This window comes from Cnephaeus nilssonii (genome assembly GCF_951640355.1).
Source record: "Cnephaeus nilssonii genome assembly, chromosome: 10".
Classification (NCBI taxonomy): domain Eukaryota; kingdom Metazoa; phylum Chordata; class Mammalia; order Chiroptera; family Vespertilionidae; genus Cnephaeus; species Cnephaeus nilssonii.
This window is the reverse complement of record NC_137081.1, coordinates 55,525,336-55,548,251: the sequence shown is the minus strand read 5'-3', so window position 1 is coordinate 55,548,251 and position 22,916 is coordinate 55,525,336. Positions and strand designations below refer to the sequence as shown.

The 22,916-nt window shown below is 38.2% G+C and overlaps 1 protein-coding gene across 3 annotated transcripts in view; it reads right to left on the bottom strand.

Moving 5' to 3' along the window:
• Positions 1-22,916, bottom strand: part of BAZ2B (bromodomain adjacent to zinc finger domain 2B) — a 325,819-nt gene that overhangs the window by 177,703 nt on the left and 125,200 nt on the right. For all 3 annotated transcript variants that reach the window (XM_079781879.1, XM_079781880.1, XM_079781881.1), the window contains one exon: positions 12,925-12,967. The gene's annotated coding sequence lies outside the window, so the exon portion shown is untranslated. The remainder of the gene's footprint in view (positions 1-12,924; positions 12,968-22,916) is intronic.

The window sequence follows — 22,916 nt, the reverse complement described above, 5'->3', positions numbered from 1 at the left end:
GCCTCGGACTGACTTGTGGCAAAGCCACATACAAGTCCCAGCTTGGAGGGCAAAGCCCTCCCAGCACAATTATAGCCAAAAGCTATGGTTGTAAGCTTGACCTTAGAGTCCTCCCTTGTTCCTAGGTTGCTAATGGGCTGTGGGTGGTGCAGCAAGTGCTGCCAAAACAAGGCTTGAGTAACGAAATAGATTTGAAACTCGAAAGAACATTGTAAACATGTTGACCACTCCCCTTGCTTTGCTATGTGTGATCTGACTATAAAACAAAGCTTTGGCTTACAGGCTGGGTCACTTTTTCCTCATCCAGGCAGTGATCCACCTGGTCCCAACTGTATTCTCTTGTCTGTCTTCTTTAATCCTTCACTGCCCCTCCTCAAGTTCACCCTTGGCCATGCTGGATGCGGTTCACCACTTCACACCCACTAGGTTGACCATTAAAAAAATGTAAGAAACTGCCCAGCCAGGTGTTGCTTGGTCATTCAGTACAGACCTATGAACCAGGAGGTTACTGGTTCAATCCCAGGTTGCAGGCTCAATCTCCAGTAGGGGGCATGCAGGAGGCAGCCAATCAATGATTCTCTCTCATCATTGATGTTTCTCTCTCTCTCTCCCTCTCCCTTCCTCTCTGAAATCAATAAAAATATAGTTTTAAAAATACTCAGATGACTCTCAAGTCTACTAAATCTGTAACTATTCCCACCACGTCCCCACTCCAGTCTATTTTGTCACTAATATTTTTAGTTGAAGAAAATAGGTATTTTGTCTTCTAAAGTTTTCAGTTGGGACTTTCCTGATTTAACCCTCCTGGCATCATTTAATATGTCCCTCTGTCCTTACTATATTTCTTATAAATTAGGCTCATTCATATCCAAATATTTATTCTGTTTGTTTGTGTGTTTTTAATATGGATAGACAGTTTCATAGTGTACCTGTGCACTTTTGTTAGCAAATACATGTCTTTTTTATGTAAAACAGGAATGATAAAGTTGTCAGGAAGATTAAATGAGTTAACACAGATCAAATGCTTAGTGTCTGGTGTACAGCAAACCCTTCATAAACATTAGCTCTCATTCTTACACTGCATATAGAGAATCAATAGGATTTAAAGTCAAAATAGATGAGAGTTTTTGAAGAAGTAGTTGCAGGTAACTAATATTTTTAGCTTAGGTAGCTGAGTAGATGTTGATATCACTAACCAATACAGGCTACATGTAAAGAGAGTAAGGTTTATACGACATTGGAAAATAATGAGTTTAATTTTAGACATGTTGAATTTAGTGTCTATGGTCAGGTACTAATGTCACATACAGAGCTGGAAATAGAAGTCCTAAAATTTTAAAAAGAGATCTGTGGCAGAAAATGAAGATCAAATGTTGAGAGGAAAGGGAACTCAGTTGTCATAAAAGACTACAAGATCACCTGAAGAAAGAATTGGTAAAATATAGAGAGAACTACTTCAAGAAAAGGAAATGATGTATGTAAAAAGATATGCAGACAAAAGCATCACTATATATGTTGGGTATAGGAATGGTATGACTAAAAATCTATGTGTTGCAAAGCAGAGGGAAATGAAGTTATGTAGATAGGACATGACTAACTTTGAATGGCTTTGATAATTACAGGTAATTCAATTTAAGTACAAAATGGGAAGACATTGAAGAAGTTAGCAAGACAACTGACTCTATGCTATGGCAACATCATACAAAAATATACCACAACAGAATTGGAAAATTAGAAAATGTATTTGTTATAGTATTCTAGAAGATTTAAATTTATGCCAGCTTTACTTCCATCTAAGGCAGGGGTGGGGAATGTCCAGCTCTCGTTTGGTCTGGCCCTGCCAAGGCATTAGGAGTGAGTTAATTAAACATTAGACCAATTATAACAGGCTAATTTTTAAGTTGATAATTTTGTATCTCTCAAGAATGAGATTATAAATATTCAAATAGCCGTTGGCAGAAAAAATGGTCCCCACCCCTGATCTAAGCTAAAGAGAGCACTACCTAAGCACTGTGGCTTCAGGCAATATCCCAAAAGGAGGAGATAATGTCTTTAGTACCTTTCCATATCCATTCTCCCTTCCCTTCTTCTCTTGTGTCTACTGGGGAAATCAGTGCTCTCGAGCTGCCATAATTATATAAAACTACATTTTTTTGCAATGGAGTACTGTCTTCTTCCCTGAAGCACTCTGGTACATCTCTACATTCGGTTCTAGCCTGCCATGAAATCTTTCATTCTCCCTTGTCACCCTATGTATCTTTTGATTATCAAATTAAAATAATTCATTCAAAACTTTAAGTAATCAAAATCCTAGGGGATATTTAATTTTAAAAAGGGGATTTTGTTAACTTGTATGAATTTCAAATTGTTAAAATGTATAGCCCCTACATGTTTTCTATATGTTTATCCATTTTGATTCAATCTGATAGAGTCTCAACACACTAATGAACACCAGCATAGGCCAGGTTATTGCATAAATACTGCTGTGCCACTATTGGGTACAAGGCATTTTAACAGACTTTAAGGGGATTGCAAGAATAAATGAAACATAATCTATGCCTTTACTAGATTGTAAGGACTTTACAAACTAATAAGTGAAACAGCAAAACAAACAGCTCATCTCATAAGGCAGATAAGGATGCTATAAGAATATTTCTGAGGGGAACGGGAGAGGTAGAAGAAGGTGTAAGGGGAATAAATGGTGATGGAAAGAGACTTCACTTGGGGTGGTGAACACACAATATAATATACAGATCATGTATTATAGAATTGTAAACCTGAAACCTATATAATTTTATTAACCAATGCCACCCAAACAAATTCAACAAAAAAGAAAAAATAGCAAAAAAAGAAATATGAGACCCACAAATGAAAAAATACTTCAAGTTCTATGAGCCTATTAAAAAAAGAATATTTCTGAAACTTAAGTTATGTATAGAACCTTATAAAGAAAAAATGTCTTGTGAACACATGTGTTAATTTAAATTAAATTATAATGTTACTGAAATACATAGAAAAGTAAAACTATGGATAAGAATAAACTCTTCTCCTGGCTTCAGTCTGATTCACTCATAGTACTAAAGAACAAATTTATAAAATAAAAGCTACAAAACTAAGATTTTAAATTATCACATGATGTTTTGCTAAAATGAAATCATCATATTCAACATAAATATGGTACTGACTGCTACTTCCCATTATTTTCCAACTAGAGGCCCAGTGCATGAAAATTCATGCACTGGAGGTGGGGGTCCCTCAGCCCGGCCTGCCCCATCTCACAGTCCGGGAGCCCTCAGGGGCAGGAGGCGACCCAGCGATCAGGGGAAGGCGAAACCCCATCACACCTCTGCTGCTGCCACTGCCAGCAGTGCAAGCCTCGGCCTGCCCTGGTTACCTGAGCCTCGAGTGGCCCTGGGCAGCTGGGCAGCTGACATTTGAGGCTTGCCTGTGCCTCAGGCGTTGGCTGGGCAGCCGCCATCCGAGGCTTGCCTGTGCCTTGGGCTGGCCCTGGGCGGCTGGGCGGCTAAGGTGACTGGGTGCCACCATCTGTGGCTGTGGGCGCCACCATCTTTGAGGGTGTGACAGTCAATTAGCATATTCCCTCCTTATTGGCTGTGGGTGCCGTCATCTTTGAGGGTGGGACAGTCAATTAGCATAGTCCCTCCTTATTGGCGTGGGTGCCGCCATCTTTGCGACCATGTGAGGGTCAACTAGCATATCCCATCTTTATTAGATAGGATTACATTTTAGTTTGGCAGGACTACCTTACAGTGCAGTGTTCTCTGAACAATTTGAAATTCCCACCATTTTTTTCTACTCACAAATACGAAGCTTTAATTAAGCTTACTCTGATGTCATCTGGTCTTCACTTGGTACAAATGAAGCACTTGCACAGATCAAATCTAGTTTTGTTCTTTACTCATTAAACATAATTAAACATAAGCATAGCCCTGAAAGTTCATGATAATAATTGGTTATAAGGTCAGCATCCCAGATCATACAAGAATATGCTTATATTAATTTCTTTCATATTAACCCCCAAAATTTTAAATTCTTATAGCAAACTCTTTCTCTTTCCCCACAGAAAATGTATCTACATACTCAGATCCAAAGACTCCAGTGTTGAGAAACAATGCTATAATAAAAATAACAGCTACCAGAAAGGCAGAAATGATAGGGAGATTAATTTCAACTGCAAAGGGGATCCAGAGGTTTTATGGGGGAGGTAGCATTTGAGGACAGCTGTGACATTTGAGTTTAGTGCCAAGTGTGTACGTTTAAATTTCCTTTCCGTAAGATTAACAATGAAACTATAAAACAACCAAATTTTTAAAAGACATGTAGGAATATTCAGTAGCAAGGGCGTAAAAAAAATCATGAATTTTAAGAACAAAAGTTGAAGAGCTTCTTTCTGAGAGGAAAGAAAACTGCAAGCATCAGATGTGCTATTCACAAAATGATTGGCCTACTTTGCATCTAGAAAAGTTTATATGTACTGTCTTACATTATGATGGAAATGTACCTATTGATGTTATGTTTTTTAATACATTCAAATAAAGACAGAATCAGGAATATTTATATCAGTTAGAGTTTTTAAGACCTATGACATGCTAACTCGGGTATCCTTTTGACGTTATACAATAAGGAATTTTCCATTTTTATCAAAATCTTTTCTCCTTCAGTTTTTCTTGGTGTATTTACAGAAAAAAAGAATGAGTCAAATATCACAATCCCAAAACTCAATCTATAATACCCTCTTCTCATCTCTAAACCAGTTTCTGCAGAATATATTTGTATTTTATCTGCTACGTGACTAAAGTTTCTGTAACGTACATCTCACAGAATGTGCATTGGTGTTGTAGAAAGTGTGAGAGGAAGAGAATGATGTCTAACAGATTAAAGTTTACGTCACTTTAATTCAGAAAATATTTCCTTAGTCCAGGTACTAGACTCCTTGCTGATTACAATTAAACACACACACAGACAAAAACCACACAGAACACACACACACACACACACAGAACACACACACAACACACACACACAAACCACACACACACACACAAAAAAAACACAGCCTTGGTCAGGTAGCTCAGTTGGTGTCCCAATATGCCAAGCTGCAAGTTCAATTTCTGGTCAGGGCACATACAAGAAGCAACCAGTGAATGCATAAATAGGTGAAACAACAAATCTCTCTCTCTCTCTCTCTCTTCTCTCTCTCTCTCTCTTTCCCTCCCTCCCTCCCTCTGTCACTAAAATCAATAAAGAAAATTAAAAACAAACAGACAAACAAACAAAAATGGAATCGAGATATAGACAGGCCAGTGTGGGCAGAGTGATAACCTGAAGTTATTAGGGACTTTCTATCTTATATTGCCTTGCCCATTCTTAGTTTGTGATTTCCATTTTTTTGTCCAATTATCACATCCACATTTCAGCCAGAAAGGAGAAAGGGGGAGAAAAAAGGGAGTACATCTCCTTCCATTAAGGATACTTTCTGCAAGTTGCACACAGTACTTCTGCTTATGTATCTCTAGCTAAAACTTAGTCACATAACCACATCTAGCTGCAAGGGAAGCTGGGAAGTGATATTTTAATTCCACATAGTGATATACTGGAGAAAAAAAATAATAGAGGAAGAAAATTGGCATTAGGGGACAAGGATCAGCCATAGCCACACTTGGTTATATCTTACCTGTTACAGGTGGCTGACATTTTAAATTTATTATATAACACTAATATTTCCACTAGTGTACACATTGTAAAATTAAACAGTAATTCCTTCTAAATTTCAAGTTTTAAGTTAAATACTTCTACTGGTAGAGATTAATTAATCTCTATAAAATTTAAGTAATATTTATAATAAAATTACCAAGAGGACAAAAGGAATTTTAATAAAAATGGAAAAAGACACTTCAATTATTTTAAAACTTGCTTTGTAACTAATTATTAAGTGTATAGTAAAATGCTAAATAAAAATTTTTAAAAATAAAATATAGCCATTGTGTTAATAAGATTACATATAAACAAACTTCATGTAAGTAAAATTACATGAATACTCTCAGAGAAGGCAAGATTTGAGAAGAAATAAATCTATGACTTTTTTATTATACTTCCCATAAAGGCTGTTTAGAAATATCTTTTCTATGCAATTTATTTCATGATTGAATTACCCATGGCTTTAAAGCAATATTCACCCAGTACCTGTGTTTTTAAAAATAATTTAAGAGTCCTTTGCCAGGCCACTCTTTGTCAAGTACAGCTTCATAAGACCATAACATATTTGCATCTAATATTTTTGCTGCTGATTAGATAAGAAGTGGTAGAGTTTATTTTCACTTAGACTTTTTTGTTCTAAATCAAAGTATAAAATGTCTTTTAAAAATAATTAAAATGTCATCATAGATTGAAGATGGATTGACAGATGTGTTCAGAAATTTTTAATCAAGTAAGAGGTGATAACAAAACAGGATAGTGAAAATTATAATGGGATAAAGCAAAAACAGTTTTAGGCCAAGATCTCACACTATGATGATGATGATCATGATGAAGGGTCAAAAAATTTAGTATGTATCATTCTCTGTGTTGTGCTTTCTCAGCATTACTTCATTTAATATTCACACAACTTCTGAATATAAATACATCTCTTCTTTAGAGAGAAGACTGGACCTTAGACTATGTAATTTCCTCAAGATCACAACAGCTATTTAAATATCAGAGCACAAACTTAAAAAGTGTTTCTGATCCCAGTTCATGTTCTTTACCACTACGCATATTATTCTCTTTCAAACTCCCTGGACCTTGGTTTTCTCACCTGTTATATATGAAAAATGTAGCACAGTCTAAACTGTTCTAAAGTTCATTCTCACCTTTTAAGATGTTCACATTCTAGTGAAGTCTGGGACTCCCTTCCCCCAAATAAAAGCACATTAAATCAATAGACCTAATCAATCTCCTTGCTGGAGCCTGTGCAGCCAATCCTCTTAAATGTATGTAATACATCATTTTACAGGTGAAGATACTGAGGCACACACAAAGAGGCTGACTGAAGGTCACATACCTAGCATATAGTATTTGAACTCTCTCTTGTTCTAAAATCTATGCTTTTTCTATACACCCTGTTTCCCAATGGTTTAATTTTGGATCTTCATGTATTAATACTCTTATTTCAATTTTAAAAGTTCTCTGGAGTTCGGAAAATTTCTGAGAAAAAAAAAATCAGGTGTACATTATATAAAATATAAATACTACAACTTCAGCACTGAAACAATCTATAATATCCCCCTCTCTAACCACAATTTTCCTCACTTTTAGCTCTTACTTTATCATCTTATTTCATCAGCTTCTCTATCTCTGATTAGTCCCTTAACCTTTCATTTTCTCTAAGTACTCACTTTATTCCAGCCCTATAGTCAACACTTGAACTGCTCTCTCAATAGCACTTTCAACTGAAGTCAGTGTGGAAATCTACCCTCTTTTCTTCACTCAGGAGGATGGAGAAATCCTCATGACCCTGACATTATTACAAAGTAAGAGTTTCTATTTTCAGGCATGTAGGAACCTCTCAAATGAATACTTCTTAGTCTTTAACTTATTTAATATCTGATAATATTGAATAGCACCTCTCTTTCTGAAATTCTTAAATTTAGAACAATTGCAATTAAATACTCTGTAAATATTATCCTCAAAATGGACTGTAAGAGTCAGCATTTTTAAACTAAAACACAAAACAAAACACACCTTATTCATCCAAAGGTAATTTTAAACTTCCTTGATTATAAAAGCACTAGATATTAAACACAATGCTGCTACATAAATATATTAATACTTTGTTGTAAATTATCAAAGCAATAAGTACTAATTAAGAAAAAACAAACAAGCACAGAGCTACAAATCAGAAATAGCTAAAATGCTCCCTTAGGAAAATGAGCATGCTATAAACATCTATAGACTCTATGATGAAAAGCCTTTACCAATACAATAAATTTTCTCTTTGGTCTCTAAAAAATGTTAAACTTAATAATGAACAGGTTTTCCAAAACATGTTAAAACATAAATACAAAAATTATCTATCTATCTATCTATCTATCTATCTATCTATCTATCTATCTATATTGCATTTTTAATAATTACTGCTTCTATACTTAGTAAACAACTAAAATAGGATTAAAGAAGCAGGCTTATTGAGTAAATCATTTACTCAAAATGTATGTCTGTTATTTAAAACTAGAGGCCCGGGAGGAGAAACCAAGATGGAGGCATAAGTTATACACCTGTACGTGCTGCCTCTCACAACCACACCAAAACTACAACTGAAAGACAAAACGTCTATCACCCAGAATCATGGGAAAGCTGGCTGAGTAGAAGTTCTACAACTAGAAGGAAAGAGAAAAGAGCATTGAGACCGGGTCGGATGTGCACAAGCACGGAAAAGCAGAGGTACGGAGGCATGCGAATCGGGCTGGCGGCTGGCGACTGGGTGCGCTGTTCTTTTTCAATCCAAAGGGATACACAAGCTCCCGACTGCTCTGAACTCCAGTTTCCAGCAAGATTCCGGGGACCCAGTCCCCTCTGGGGACCCAGAAGCTGGATTGTCTGCCATCAGGTCGGAAAGTTAGGGTGGCTTTCTTGCAGAGGTGCGTGCAGGAATCATTGTTTACTGCACTGGGGCACAGGACACAGGGATGCAGAAACGCAGAGACACAGAGAGGGCTGACTGGCAGCCATCACTGTTTGCCACGCCCTAGTGATTCCCTGAGACCCCGGCCCCACACAATTTACAGACCCACCCAAACTGTGCACAGCGGCTTTTGCATATGAATGCCCTGCCTTATCACAGCTTAACCTAACAAACTGCAGCTCCAGTCAGACAGCTCCAAAACTTCCAAACCCCAAGCACAGAGGAGAAATCTGCAGATCTCGCTGTAGCTCCTGCTAGGTGGCCTCAGGCAGTAGCTGACCTGCACCTCCTTGGAGATCCAGGAGCCAGTGTACCTAGTGGTCAGTGTGAGACGACACCAGATTTCAACTCCTCACATCCATAAGTGACACACTCAAGAGGGAGACTCAGTGAGCACTCAGTGAAACAAGTCCTGCCCCATAAGGGTGTCTCTAGCACAGCAGTTCTTCCATTATAGACACAGTGGGTCCTCACAGCCAATTGGCCTGGAGGTCAATTCCTCCCAGTGTACCAACAGCAATCAAGACTTAACTACAACAAGACCGTGCACTCAGCCCACAAAGGGGTGCATCAAGAGTGTCCACCTCAGGTGATTGGGGAGGCTAAATCACTGGGCCCTATAGGACACCTACCACACAAAGCCACTCCATCAACACAGGGAAGCAGCCAAAATGTGGAGACAAAGAAACATGTCACGAATGAAAGAAATGGAGGAAAGCAAACTACTGAACAAAGAGTTCAAAACCACAGTTATAAGGTTACTCAAGAATCTTCTAGAAACCACCGAGGAACTTAGTTAGACCTTTAAGGATCTTAATGAGAATGCCAAAAAAAAAAAAAAAAATGGAAAAGGACCAGTCAGAAATTAAGCATACACTGTCTGAAATAAAGAATATACAGAAATTCAACAGTAGACCAAAGGACCCCAAGAATCAAACCAAAGATTTGAAATATGAGGAAACAAAAACACCCAACCAGAAAAACAAAAAGAAAAAGAATCCAAAAATATGAAGATAGTGTAAGGAGCCTCTGGAACGACTTTAAGTGTATCAACATCCAAATTATGGGGGTTCCAGAAGAAGAGAGAGAGCAAGACACTGAAAACCTATTAGAAGAAATAATGACTGAAAACTTCCCCCACCTGGTGAAAGAAATAGACTTACAAGTCCAGGAAGCGCACAGAACCCCAAACAAAAGGAATCCAAAGAGGACCACACCAAGACACATCATAATTAAAATGCCAAGGGCAAAAGACAAAAAGAGAATCTTGAAAGCAGCAAGAGAAAAACAGTTAATTACCTACAAGGGAGCACCCATACGATTATCAGCTGATTTCTCAACAGAAACTATGCAGGTCAGAAGGGAGTGGCAAGAAATATTCAAAGTGATGAATAGCAAGAACCTACAACCAAGATTACTCTACCCAGCAAAGCTATCATTTAGAATTGAAGGTCAGATAAAGAGCTTCACAGACAAGAAAAAACTAAAGGAGTTCATCACCACCAAACCAGGATTATATGAAATGCTGAAGGGTATTCTTTAAGAAGAGGAAGAAGAAAAAGGTAAGATAAAAATTATGAAAAACAAAGTGACAACAAATACATACCTATCAACAAGTGACTCTAAAAATCAAGTGAATAAAAAATCTGATGAACAGAATAAATTGGTGAATATAATAGAATCAGGGCCGTAGAAAGGGAGTGGCCTGACAATTCTCAGGGGGAAGAGGGTGTGAGGAGTGCAGGAAGAGAGTGGACAAAAATCTTACACCTATGGATGAAGACAGTGGTGGGGAGTAAGGGCATGGGGTGGGGGTGGGGGGAATCAGGTGGAGGGGATGTATGGGGGGAAAAAAGAGGAACATCTGTAGTAATCTGAACAATAAAGATTTATTTTAAAAAAACAAACTAGAGGCCCAGTGCACGAAATTTGTGCATGGGTAGGGTCCCTAGGCCTGGCTGGTGATCAGGGCCAATCAGGTTCCCCGCCTCCCCACCTCCCCTCCACCTCCTTCCCTTGCCACTGATCAGGGCCTGCCGGCTGGGGGCAAGGGGATGGGGAAGCTGCAGGAGGTTTCAGTCCCCAGTTTGGAATGTGCAGGCAGCAGCCAATCAATGATTCTCTATCATCACTGATGTTTCTATCTCTATTTCCCTCTCTGAAGTCAATCAAATATGTATTTTTAAAATGCAAGGGTTTTAGAGGAAGGTAGGGCAAGGGAGCTATTAAAAAAAAAAAAAAGGCAGGGAGGCATTTGAGATCTTGCTCACATTTCAAATAGGATAACATAAGATGGTCCTCAGGGGTGATAGGTGAGGAGTGGCAGTGGGTGGAGCTGGGCACTGCGGGCTGAGGAATGGGCTCTAATGACTGGGAATGTCTATGACAGTGACACCGAGCGTGTGCTGGGGCCATCACTGGGATCATTCATCCCCAAGAGGTTTTGATTCCAGATGGGAGGAGAAACACGGAGATCAGCAGGCCTTTCTTAGCCTAGAAGGTGACGCGGGCAGCAGGAGCAGGCTGTCCTGCTTCCCTACAAATGGAAACACTTAGTGTAACTGGACATAGACATCAGTCACACGGCCAAATCAATGCCCAGCCAGCCAGCCCTGGTGGCTGTGTCCTGCCACTCTCTGGCTGTGCTGCAGCACTATTGGCCGGGGAAGCTGAAGCCACGCCCCCAAGTGCATGTAGTATACGAAAGGGCAGACAAGAAGCTGGAAGCCAGAGCTGATGCGGCATGGCCTGGCAGTTGTGTCTGGAGCAGGACGGGAATCGGCTGTCTGCGCAACGCGTTGGAGTCAGAGGGGCTGTGCTTCCTGCAAGTCACTGGTGAGTTGCCACGAGCTGTGGGACCAGGGGGCAGTGGGGTGGGGGGGCGCCGCCATGGTTGGTGTGTGGTCCTGCGCGGCGTGCCAGCAGGGCCGGAAGGGGCCTAGGGAGGCTTTTCCCTCCTGGAGCCACTCTTCCCAGGGCAGCAGCATCCGGCCCCTTTTTTTTTTCCAATTTTTTTTATTAGAAAGTAAGCTCTGGGCTTGCGGTTCCTGGGATCCCTGGGCCATTGCATGCGCCTCCAGGCCTCACTGCCCCCCCTCCCCCTCTCCTGAATTGAGGGTCAGCCCGGCCTGTGCCTTCTTGCAATCCAGGACCCCTCGGGGGATGTCCGACTGCCAGTTTAGGCCGGATCCCTATGGGCAGTTGGACATCCCTCTCACAATCCAGGACCCTTCGGGGGATGTAGCAGTGCACCAAGCAGCAGGCGGCCAGGGAGGAGCCCGAACCTGGGCCGGGTGCTGCGCCCCTCACACTACTCCCGGCCCACTGCGCCTGCTGCCGCTGCTTGGTAGTGCTGGAGCGGCTTCGGGAGAGGTTCCCAGCGCCACCACAGCCATGCTCACCAGCCGTGAGCCCAGCTTCTGGCTGAGCAGCGCTCCCCTTGTGGGAGCACACTGACCATCAGGGGGCAGCTCCTTCGTTGAGTGTCTGCCCCCTGGTGGTCAGTACACATCATAGCAACTGGTCGTTCCAGTCGTTCTGCCGTAATGGTCACTTAGGCTTTTATATAGAGAGGTGATTTTTCAAAAATGCATAAAATCTCATTACTGCAATTGAAAATTTACTAGTTTGAATTTTATAATAAAGAGGATCAAGGCCTTAGATAAAGTTTTTCTTTAACACATTTCATTATACACAGTAGAAATTAACACTTTAAAATTAAAAAGAAAAAGTATCAGTTACTTAAGAGAACTATCCTTTTTCAACAACTCTCCATATTTGGAAGACTCTTTATAACTCATTTAAATGTCAATAAAACTTTTAAGTAAGAAGCCAAAAAATCCTTTCAAGGCTGTTTTCAGTCTTGCCTTAATAAGTGATTACAGTATCAAATAACCTTATTTTTATAATTTTTTCCTAATGTGAAATCACTGTAAATGTTTTGTCATTATTTAGGAAAAGCAAAAACTAAAATGATGATGTTCAGATTATGATTCAGACAAAAATATGTTAATACAATTTCAGTTATAAATTAAAAGTAATTTTCATTTTAGATGTTTTAAAATCATTTAAAGCAACATTTTAAAAGTCTTTAATAACTAGAAGTATGAGTTCTGATTCACTGAAAATATAAACATTGAATTGCCTATTGAAAAAATAATACTTTAAATTTATAGATATGTGCTAACTCAATTCTCACTTTCAAAGAAAACAAAACATCCTTAAAAGCTTAATTTTGTTCTTACTGTGATCAATGTAGTCAATCTTGTGACATCACTGTTGAGAAATCTGCAATAGGAAAGCAGAAATAGAATTTAGCTGAATCATACTTAAGTAAGCAATTTCATAAATTAAAAAGCTTAGAATTTCTCTTTCTTTATGCCATAAGTCATATTTAAACTGATACACAGTTGTCAAGAAAAGTGCAATTAGCACAATATAAATAAACATAAAACACTTGAAGTTTATTTACAGGCCATTATTATAGTAGGCCCAGTGCACAGATTCGTGCACATTGAAAGGAAATTAATTAGAAGGTGGCTGGTGGGGTGAAACTGGGCAAGGAGGTTCAGACACGCCCTGGAGCCAACTCCCGCAGTCCCTCCCCGGTCAGCCACACCTGGGGCGGAACTAGGGCTCGAATGGCATCTGCGGAGTAAGCGGGGTCCCTCCGGCAGGTGGGGTCCCTCAGCCTGACCTTCAGGGATCAGGCCGAAACCAACAGTCCGACATCCCCTGAGGGGTCTCAGAGTGTGAGAGGAGGTCACTCTGCAAAATTGCTGTCACTCAGCAGCTCCTGCATTGAGCGTCTGCCCCCTGGTGGTCAGTGTGCATCATAGCTACAGGTTGGAGCATCTGCCCCCTCATGGTCATTGCGCATCATACCTACCGGTCAGAGGTCAGATGGTCGCTTAGGCTTTTATATATAGATGGTAGATTATATTTTGCTTATAATCAGCAACACCCAGGGTTAATATAATATACTATATTAGTAAATGAATGATAAGACATTTGGGTTAGTTTTTTTGTTTCCAAATATTTAGAAGAAGAGAATTACAGTGTCTTAAATATAGTACAAACAAAAGATAGGTATTGCTTATACCTTTTCCTCTAATATTAGATTAGCTGCTCAGTTTATGGCCAGAATATGATCTACTTATTATCAATTAATAGGAAAAACTGCCTCCTAGTAATCCTTATGAATAGTGACAAAAACTTTTAAAATTTGAAAATATAATGGAGAAGAAAGTACAGCCTATAACCAAGGGAAGTTATAAATTAAAGTATTTCCCAAGCTATATATGATTTAGAGTTCTTATCCCTGTAAAATCTAAGCTTTTAGATATTTCTTAATTAAAGGTAAGTTTTAAACTGTTTAGTGTTAAAAAGTAAAAGAAAATTGTCATGTTTTAAGATTCACAATGGGCTCTCATGGATTATTTCATCAGATCCTCATAACAATTCTTTCAAATAAGCAGAAAAAGAGGTATTTCTTATTAAATACTCAGAGAAAATTGAAAAGATAGATACATGACTTGTCCAAGCACACAAAAACTGAGTTTTCCTTGGTTCCTTTTTTATATCATACAATTTTCATCCAATGCATCCTGCCATTGAGTTTTCCTCCCACTGTCCTGAACTCAAAACCACTTATTACTGCTTCTCATTTTGTTAATTCAAGCTATTGCTCTCCTACATTACCATTATAGTTTCCCTTCTTCTATTCTTAACTCTGTGACAAATATACCAGCTCACACCACTCTATAATTCAAAACTGTTCAATGGCTTACCCATCAGGATAAAATCCACAATACTTATCATGGCACTCACTCTCTACTATGTTCCAGTCACAGTGGCCTTTTTGATATTCCCCAAATATACAAACACTAGTAGCCCTGCGCACGAATCCGTGCACCAGTAGCTCGCCAGTAGCTCGCTGCCGCCCTCCAGTAGCTCTCTGTCCACTGCCCCGCCTCCTGTAGCTCCCGCCGTCCTCCCCACCCTCCCAACCCCCCTCATAGCTTGCTGCCTTGCCCCTTCCTGTAGCTCTCCGCCGCCCACTTATAACTCGCTGCCCCACCTCCTGCTGATCCGTGATCCAGTCTTATGCGGTCGGTCATTACACTTATAGCGTAACAACCATTTGCATATTACATCTTGATTATATAGGATGTCCCTCTTTGGCACCTTGACCCTTGCTATTCTCTCAGCCTGGAGCAACTGTCCCTCATATCTTTATATAGAACTGCCTCACTCACTTCATTCAGATCTCTTAACAAATGCCACCTCCTCAGAGAAGCTTGTACCACCAGAGAATATTTTTAGCTAAAAGCTCCATGGGAGAAGATAACTGGAGCACAAGTATAGGACCTGGGACCCAATAAGTACTCATAAACAGCTGCTGAATGAATAAGTGAATAATAACTTAGTGATTTCCTACTGCATCTAGCACTATGCCCAGAGGGAAGTATAAGTAAAAATTTTTACAGTTATTATTAAGGAAATTATGCCATAACAACTTATACATTTTAAAAAGTCACTGCAGGGAAAGTTTAGGAAGCTTTTTTTTTTTTTTAAATGCAAGGTGGGGGTGGTGTAAAGGCAAGCTAATTACGGGTGTGAGATCTGAATACTGAAGATGAGGAAATGCAGAGAGAATGGGAAACCCAAGATCCAACTTAAATGGAGAAATAAGAGGACTTGATGCTAGATTAAGTACAGAAACAAGGACAGCAGAGAATGAAATATTACCTCAAAGGTTACCATAGGCTACTCAAATGGAGACGTTTCCCAATAACAGGTGGAAAACGCAATTTAGAATAGTTCAAGATTTGTAAATCAGTCATTTTAAAAAGTACAATTGCTTCAAGCTAAGAATATGAATGAGTTCACCAAGGGAATGAATAGGTGGGGGGCTTAACCAGCAGAAATTGGGGGATAGCTATAAATAAGGCTAATGGGAAACAAGAGAAGTGTGTATGGTGTTTTATTGAAGTCCAAGAAATAAAGAAATAGAAAATATACTGATTGAAGGCAAAAGAGGAAAGATTTGTACAGAGGAGAATGTGTTAGCTTTAAATGATGCATAGAGGGGTCAGATAAGACTGTAAACTTTCTCTAAATTATCCAGGCCCCCAATGTATCAATCAGATCAGAAGCTACACAGATAAAACACATTACTCTCTATATCCAAAGACCTGACTTCAAGGAACTACTTCTTAACATTATGCTCTCAACTTTAATCAACACTAAAAAAAAGTCTGTAATGGTAAGATGTTTATACAAAAAGTTTTGTGAAAGAAGCAATTAAACTTTCTCCAAAATTCTGTAATTCAAATAGGTATTAATTTTTAAAAATAATAACATTTTTTAACAAAATAAAACAGCTTCTGTAACTGAATAAACAGAAAAAAGTAAATGTTCCATTTCATATTTTATTGGGGGGGGGGGAAATACAAGATAATTAAGACAATCTACAGTTAAAAATTCATACTTTATTTAAAGCCCTAAAGCTTATAGTATAAAAAAATGGTAAAGGCATTCCTTCATCATGGCAGCAATTTTTGCAGATGGTTACTGGGTACATGCAGGAGAAAAAAAATACATGAAATTAAAATCACACTAGAGGTTAAAGGCAGACAAATCGTATGTATTCTCATAAAAATCTTTAAGTGGCTTTTACAAGGAAAAGGCAATTCTTTAAAATCATTTTGAAACTAGGGACTATATTTCAATTATACAAATAAAATGTAATACTACATTTTATGAAAATATAATTCAACTAATATATTGGTAATGTGCTATTTCTCTCTACAAGTCACCATTTTAATAAATATGCACACAGAAAATCTCAACTATATTTAGTCTCGGAAAACATCAACCAATGTTAAACTGTAGGGGAAAAATATTAAGTCATGATACACAAATGTATGAGTATTTTTCCAGTAATTAGCATGTAACTAACTTTATGTTTCTTCCTTGTCTGCCACAAAACAGAGAAAGTCTTTCCTTATGTAATCAATTTTAGCACACAAATCTTAACCTTTACTTGACAACACTACCTATGTTTCAATCTATTTATTCCTATCTAGCTTATTGAAAAGATTTTAAAAACAACAACCCACAAATGAACAGAAAAATAAGTCTGTCTTTTCTCAACTCATTCAATCTGAATATAGAAAGATATGCTGATTAACTCTAAGTTAATTTAAAATAATAGTCACTAAAATGCTTAATCACTTATTTATATATCAGTTTCATGTTTTCTCTGTGTTCTATTTTTTTCAAGGTATGGTTATATAATAAAAATTATTTCTGAACTTTACATATGAAAAATAATCTCAAAAATCAGATGCTACTCATAGGCTGTTTCAGTGTTGCAATCTTACATTGTACAATGGAAAGTCAGTGTCTATCACTCTTTTTTTATTAATTTTTGTTAGAGAGAGAGAAAGGGAGAGAGAGAGAGAGAGAGAAACATTGGTGTGAGAGGAACATGGATCGGCTGCCTCCTGCATGCCCCCTATTAGAAATCAAGCTGGCAACCTGGGCATGTGCCCTGATGGGGAATCTGGTGACCTCTTGGTGAGTGAGATGACGCTCAATCCACTGAGACACACCAGCCAGGCTATCACTCTGTTTTTAAAGTACCAAAACTACACATAATTTGGCACACTCTTTTACGGCTTTATAAAAATCTAAACATGTTTCCATCATCATCTAGTTATTTCAAATCCTGACCATTATTTTTTTTTATTATTACTAGTTGGGGAAATATGGTAGAAAAAGAAAGCACAGGCTTTGATAAGCAATACTTCTTCAGGAGGAAAGGAGCATACCTGTAAATAATAGGAAACTATATCCTGGGAAAGTTGGTGAGCACCTGATCTACTACTAATGGAATACACTATCCAGTGTTGTGCAATGAAACGTTCTGCGATATAGAAATAAATGTCCAATATTTGTGCTGTTCGGTACCCAGCCCATAGCCAAATGTGGCTACTGAGCACTTGTAATATGATTAGTGTGACTAAGGAACTGACGTTTAAATGTTAATTTTAATTACTTTAACTTAAATTTAAATAGCCACCATATGGCAGCGCAACTAGGTATTTCTAAAACCAGAGAAGGATTTAAAACTGTAAATGATCCTACTAAATATTTGAAATAGTCTTTTCTCTATTTTTTAGGAATGGGGGGAAAAAACCAACTGTGTTGGGTAGGATATGTTCATTTCAGAAAAAGTGCTGAATTTCACATTTATGTTTGGTGGAAAAAAGATTTACATTATCATAGAATCCTTAATGTATTACAGTGCTTGTAAGGGAAAATAGTCTTAGGTTTTAGAAAACTTTTATGCTTCTTTAGGTGCATTTATATTACCTGGTATTTAAAATGTCCAACTTGTTTTACTTTGTTCCCTGGATATGCTTTGTTCACCTTCATTTACTCATGTACTCTTATGACTAAAACGTCAACAGAACACAGAAAGAAAATTCTATTTTATTAACAATTTTAACAGCCCTGATCCTTGGTAACTGCTTTTGCTATCAAATTATTTTCTTTTCTTGTTGTGTCGTAAGGAAAAAAGATGAGCAAGCTTTAACATCAAGTTTCAACTAAGCATGTAACACGGTATATATGAAAGAAGACTACCCTCACAGTCTAAAGTGGGCATACAAATAAAAGACATTATATAACACTAAGGGCCCAGTGCACAAATTCGTGCACCTTGAAAGGAACTGTGGGCCGCGAGCCAGCCCTTCCTGCTGAGGCCCCCGTACCTCTGTCTGCCTACAGCCCCGCTCCTGCTGCCGCTGCTCCCATGAGCTGACAGCGCCGGCCCCAGTCGCACCCACTGATGGGACCCAGGCGGGACCGTGGTGCGCGGAAGCAAAGAATTTTCAGTAGCCACTAGAGGCTCACCCTGATGACAGCAACCGGTGCCCGGCCTTGGTCTGGCACCCCCGTTCACCTGCTCCACCATCCCGCTGCAGCCAACGCCCGCTATGTTCCATACGCACCCCCTGGTGGTCGGCGCACATCATAGCAACTGGTTGATCGGTTGGTCGGTTGTTCCACTGTTCCGTCTATTTGCATATTAGCCTTTTATTATATAGGATTAATATAAGTTTTGTTAAGCAGTTTTGCCAAATTAGAAAGGCACCAATCAATTTAGATAATCTACAAGCAGCAAAGCTTTCCAGTGACAGACACTGACTATGTTGGTATCAAGATTCAAAGTTGTTTTCTCATGTCATGGAGGAAGATATCCAAGGTAAAAAAGAATAGAAAATGGGCAGCTTGAAAAGATATGGGTTTCAAGTCCAAGCAGTACTTTTGGTGCATCATACTCATTGAATGCTTCCTGTCCTCAGATTCAATTGGAGATCTAAGTAGAGTATGTGGTAAAATATGAGATGTGCTTCTTTCCTTACTGCTCACAGAGGCTGTGAAGGCAGAAGTTGCAATGAGTCCTGCCATGTTAATCCCTGCTAACATACACTGAAATTAATAAAAAGGTTAGAGCCTCTTACCCTTAAAAATGGACAAATGACTTTTAAAATAAAGTATTCATGCACTTATAGAACTGGAAGAAACAAACAGTTTTATAGGTTCACCAATTCAAAGCCATCAATATTTTGCTGACTGTAATTTTTTGACCAACAAAAGCAAGAACATCAATGCCAAGGTTCTATACACCGGCACTATGTGGCTTTGGAGACCTCACCAGCCTTTCTGGTGGTTAAGTAGACCTCTAATTCAATACTCCCTGCTGTTGATTAATTCAATACCTGCTGTTAGAATTAATAGTCAGAAGCCCATTATCTACACCAGAAATACTCAGTAAATTAGAAAGTGATGACTCAACAGCCTTCCAAGAGAAGTGTAGAAGTAAAGCAAATGACAGTTTCTTATATTAAAACCATTAATTTGTCATATCACAAACGAAAACAAAGTGAGGTTTCCCATAAGAGGAAGCACTAAACAAAACCAAAAGCAAAAAGAAAGATTGAGAGGGGAGAGAGGGAGAGTAGAAGGGAGGAGGAAGGGAGGGAGGGAGGGAGGGAGGGAGGGAGGGAGGGAGGGAGGGAGGGAGGGAGGGAGGGTAGAGGAATAATCTTTTAAAACCTTAAAAAGATGATTTACCAGGATCCTAACTTTTTGTCACCCTCTCCACACTACTACTCTCTTCAACCAAACTCACTATCAGTAGTACTACTTCAGGTAAAACCAAATATAAATAGATGGCATTTAAAAAGCACTTGTATTATCAATGATTTCACATTTCTTACAAAATTTCACTATCCTTCCTGCAAAAACCGTCATTCCCTCAAAATGTATCATATTCTTGCTTTCCACCATTTGTCCTTATTGTTCCGTGTGACTGAAACTTCTCTAGAAGAAATCTTCCCCATAGGTAAACTCACAAAAATTTTAGACAAATAACATAAGGTTTATAACATGAAGTTTAACTAGAATTCAGTGGTTAAATTCATATTCTGTTGATAATAATAAAAACCATGCAAACAAAGTACAAATGGCTATTAAACTTGGTGAATTATTTTAATAATTTAATTATAAACTGTGTTTTTCCAAACTTTATAACTCTATCCTTTCAACACGAATTAGCACTTCTCAAAATCTTTACTAAGTTCATAGGTTTCTGCTTTAGATCTATAAATGTGCACCCAGAAGAGGAAGAAGGTGGTAGCACAATCAACACATGTTGAAACTTTCTTGGGGTTAATATATACACAATATCTAAAAATGAACTAATCTTTTGGGGGGAAGTAATATAATAAAGAACTCCATTTGAGAAAAGTTTTATGCTATTTTAGCTGCATATAATTTCTCCAACTATAAGTTCTTTAGAGAATTCAACTCAAATTGCAGCAACACAGAGAATGAAAGCTTTTAGAATTTACTATTAACTAAGTTAAAATACATCTGAATATAAATTGAGGAAATTTTAGTTTTTATCAAAATTAGAGTTCATCTTAGCCCTGTCAACAAATGCCACATCAATCAATAATTTACCACTTATGAGATTGCCCTTTTAAAAAACCACCTCACTTGATCAAGCCAGCAAACAAGACAAACATAAGCTCAAAATTTTATAAAGGTCTCATGTACAATAATAGCTAAAAGACTGAAATGAAACTAATTCAATCCAAACCTTCAAAAATCCAATTCAGACTATGGCTATGGAGACGGGTGAGGCAATTAAGCAATCTAACAATACACAGTGAAAAAAATGTTAGATCCAATAACTAAAGTTGTTATCACTAATTTAACAAATACTAGGTTTCAAATAATATGTTTAATCTTTTCTATTAAAAGAACTTTGGTATGAATATTTAGGGGTATTAAATATTATTACTGCTATTTTGTTTTTCTTAGAACTCTTGGAGAATGATTTCATTATAAAGAAGAAATCTAGTCTAAAACTTTCCACAAGAGACTACATAACCCTGGTCCTCATTCAGAATATTGGTATACAGTATATTCATTATGTACCTTGGGCAATCTCTTAGTACTTCAGCTTGCCATACCATAATTATCTATTTCACAGGGATGTTATGAAGTTTAGTTAGCTATGCTTATAAAAATTTTTTGAGGTGCAGAGATGAAAGAGAGATGCAAGGCATAAATACAATTAATTGCGATGTATCTGTTGAAAAAAATGCTATTTAAAAATATTTAAAGCAACATGGATGAATCTTAAAGACGCTGTGCTAAGTGAAATAAATATGTGCTATAGACTAAATGTTTGTGTCCTCTGCCCCGTAATTCATGTTGAAATCTAATCCCCAATGTGATGATATTTGGAGGGAGGGTCTTTGGGGGTGATTAGGTCACGAGGGCAGAGCCCTCTTGAATGGGATAAGTACCTTTAGGAAAGAGATCCCAGAGAACTGCTTGTCCCTTCCACCATGTGAGGTTATAGCGAAAAGACGGCCATCTAGACCCAGAAAGTGGGCTCTAACAACACACCAAATCTGTCAACTGCTTGGTCTTGGACTTCCCAGCCTCCAGAACTGTGAGAAATAAAGTTCTGTTGTTTATAGCCACCCAGTCTGCAATGTTTCGTTATAGCAGCCCGAATGAACTAACAGTCAGTCACAAGAGGGCAAATACAATATGATTCATATATTGTGATATGAGGTACTTATATGAGGTATCTCAAGTAGTCAAATTAATGACAGAAAGTAGAATAGTGATTGCCGGGGACTGGGGGGGCGGGGGGGAATAGAGAGTTATTTTATGGGTACTGAGTTTCAATTTTGGAAGATGAATATGTTCATAGTGATGGTTGCATAACAATGTGAATGTACTTAATGCCACTCAACTGTATACTTTAAAATGGTTAAAATATTAATTTTAATGTTATGTATATTTTACCACAATGATAAAAAAATTTAACAAGCGTGAAAATCAGAATATAAATCATAAATCAACATTAGATTTTTCTCATTCACTAATTCACACATAAAATATTAATAAATCAACTAATTTATTTGTTCATTCATTCCATAACTATGAAGCATCTTCTTTGTGGCAGGCACCATGCTAGATCTGAAAACACGGCACTAAGGAGGGCAGTCTCTGTCTACACAGAAATAATAGAGGCCTGCAAAACAATTTAAAAAAATACAAAAATCTTATCCTTTCTCGTAGTGTTAAATACTACAAAGAAGGGAAAGGAGATGGAATGGCAACAAAGGCTTCTCAGAGAAGATTATTGTCCTGAGACCAAGAATGAAGGAAGAAGGAACACTTCAGGCACGGAGAGTAAAAGCCAGTGCCAATGCCCTGAGGTGGAAAGGCTTGGTGTTTTAAAAAAATGGCAGGAATGCACAAAGCTGCTGCACAGTAAGTTAGAAGACAGTGGTAGAAGAGCCAGATAGGCACAGGTCAGGGAGGGCCTGGAAAGTAATAGTAATAGTTTGGATGTTATTCCAACTGTGATGAAAGCCATACGGGATGCTTTCACTAAGGGCGTGACATGATCTGATTAAAAAGGACACTCTAGTCACTGTATACAGAATAATCTTGGAATAGGGAAGGAGGAAAAGAAACTAAATACAGAAACCAGTTTAGAAAACAACTATAGTAACTCAGGTGGAAATGAGAGATAACTTTCATGGTAGCCATGCTGGTGATAACAATGGTTGGATATTTGGTTGCTGATGGACTAAATCAGTGATGGCGAACCTATGACACGCATGTCAGC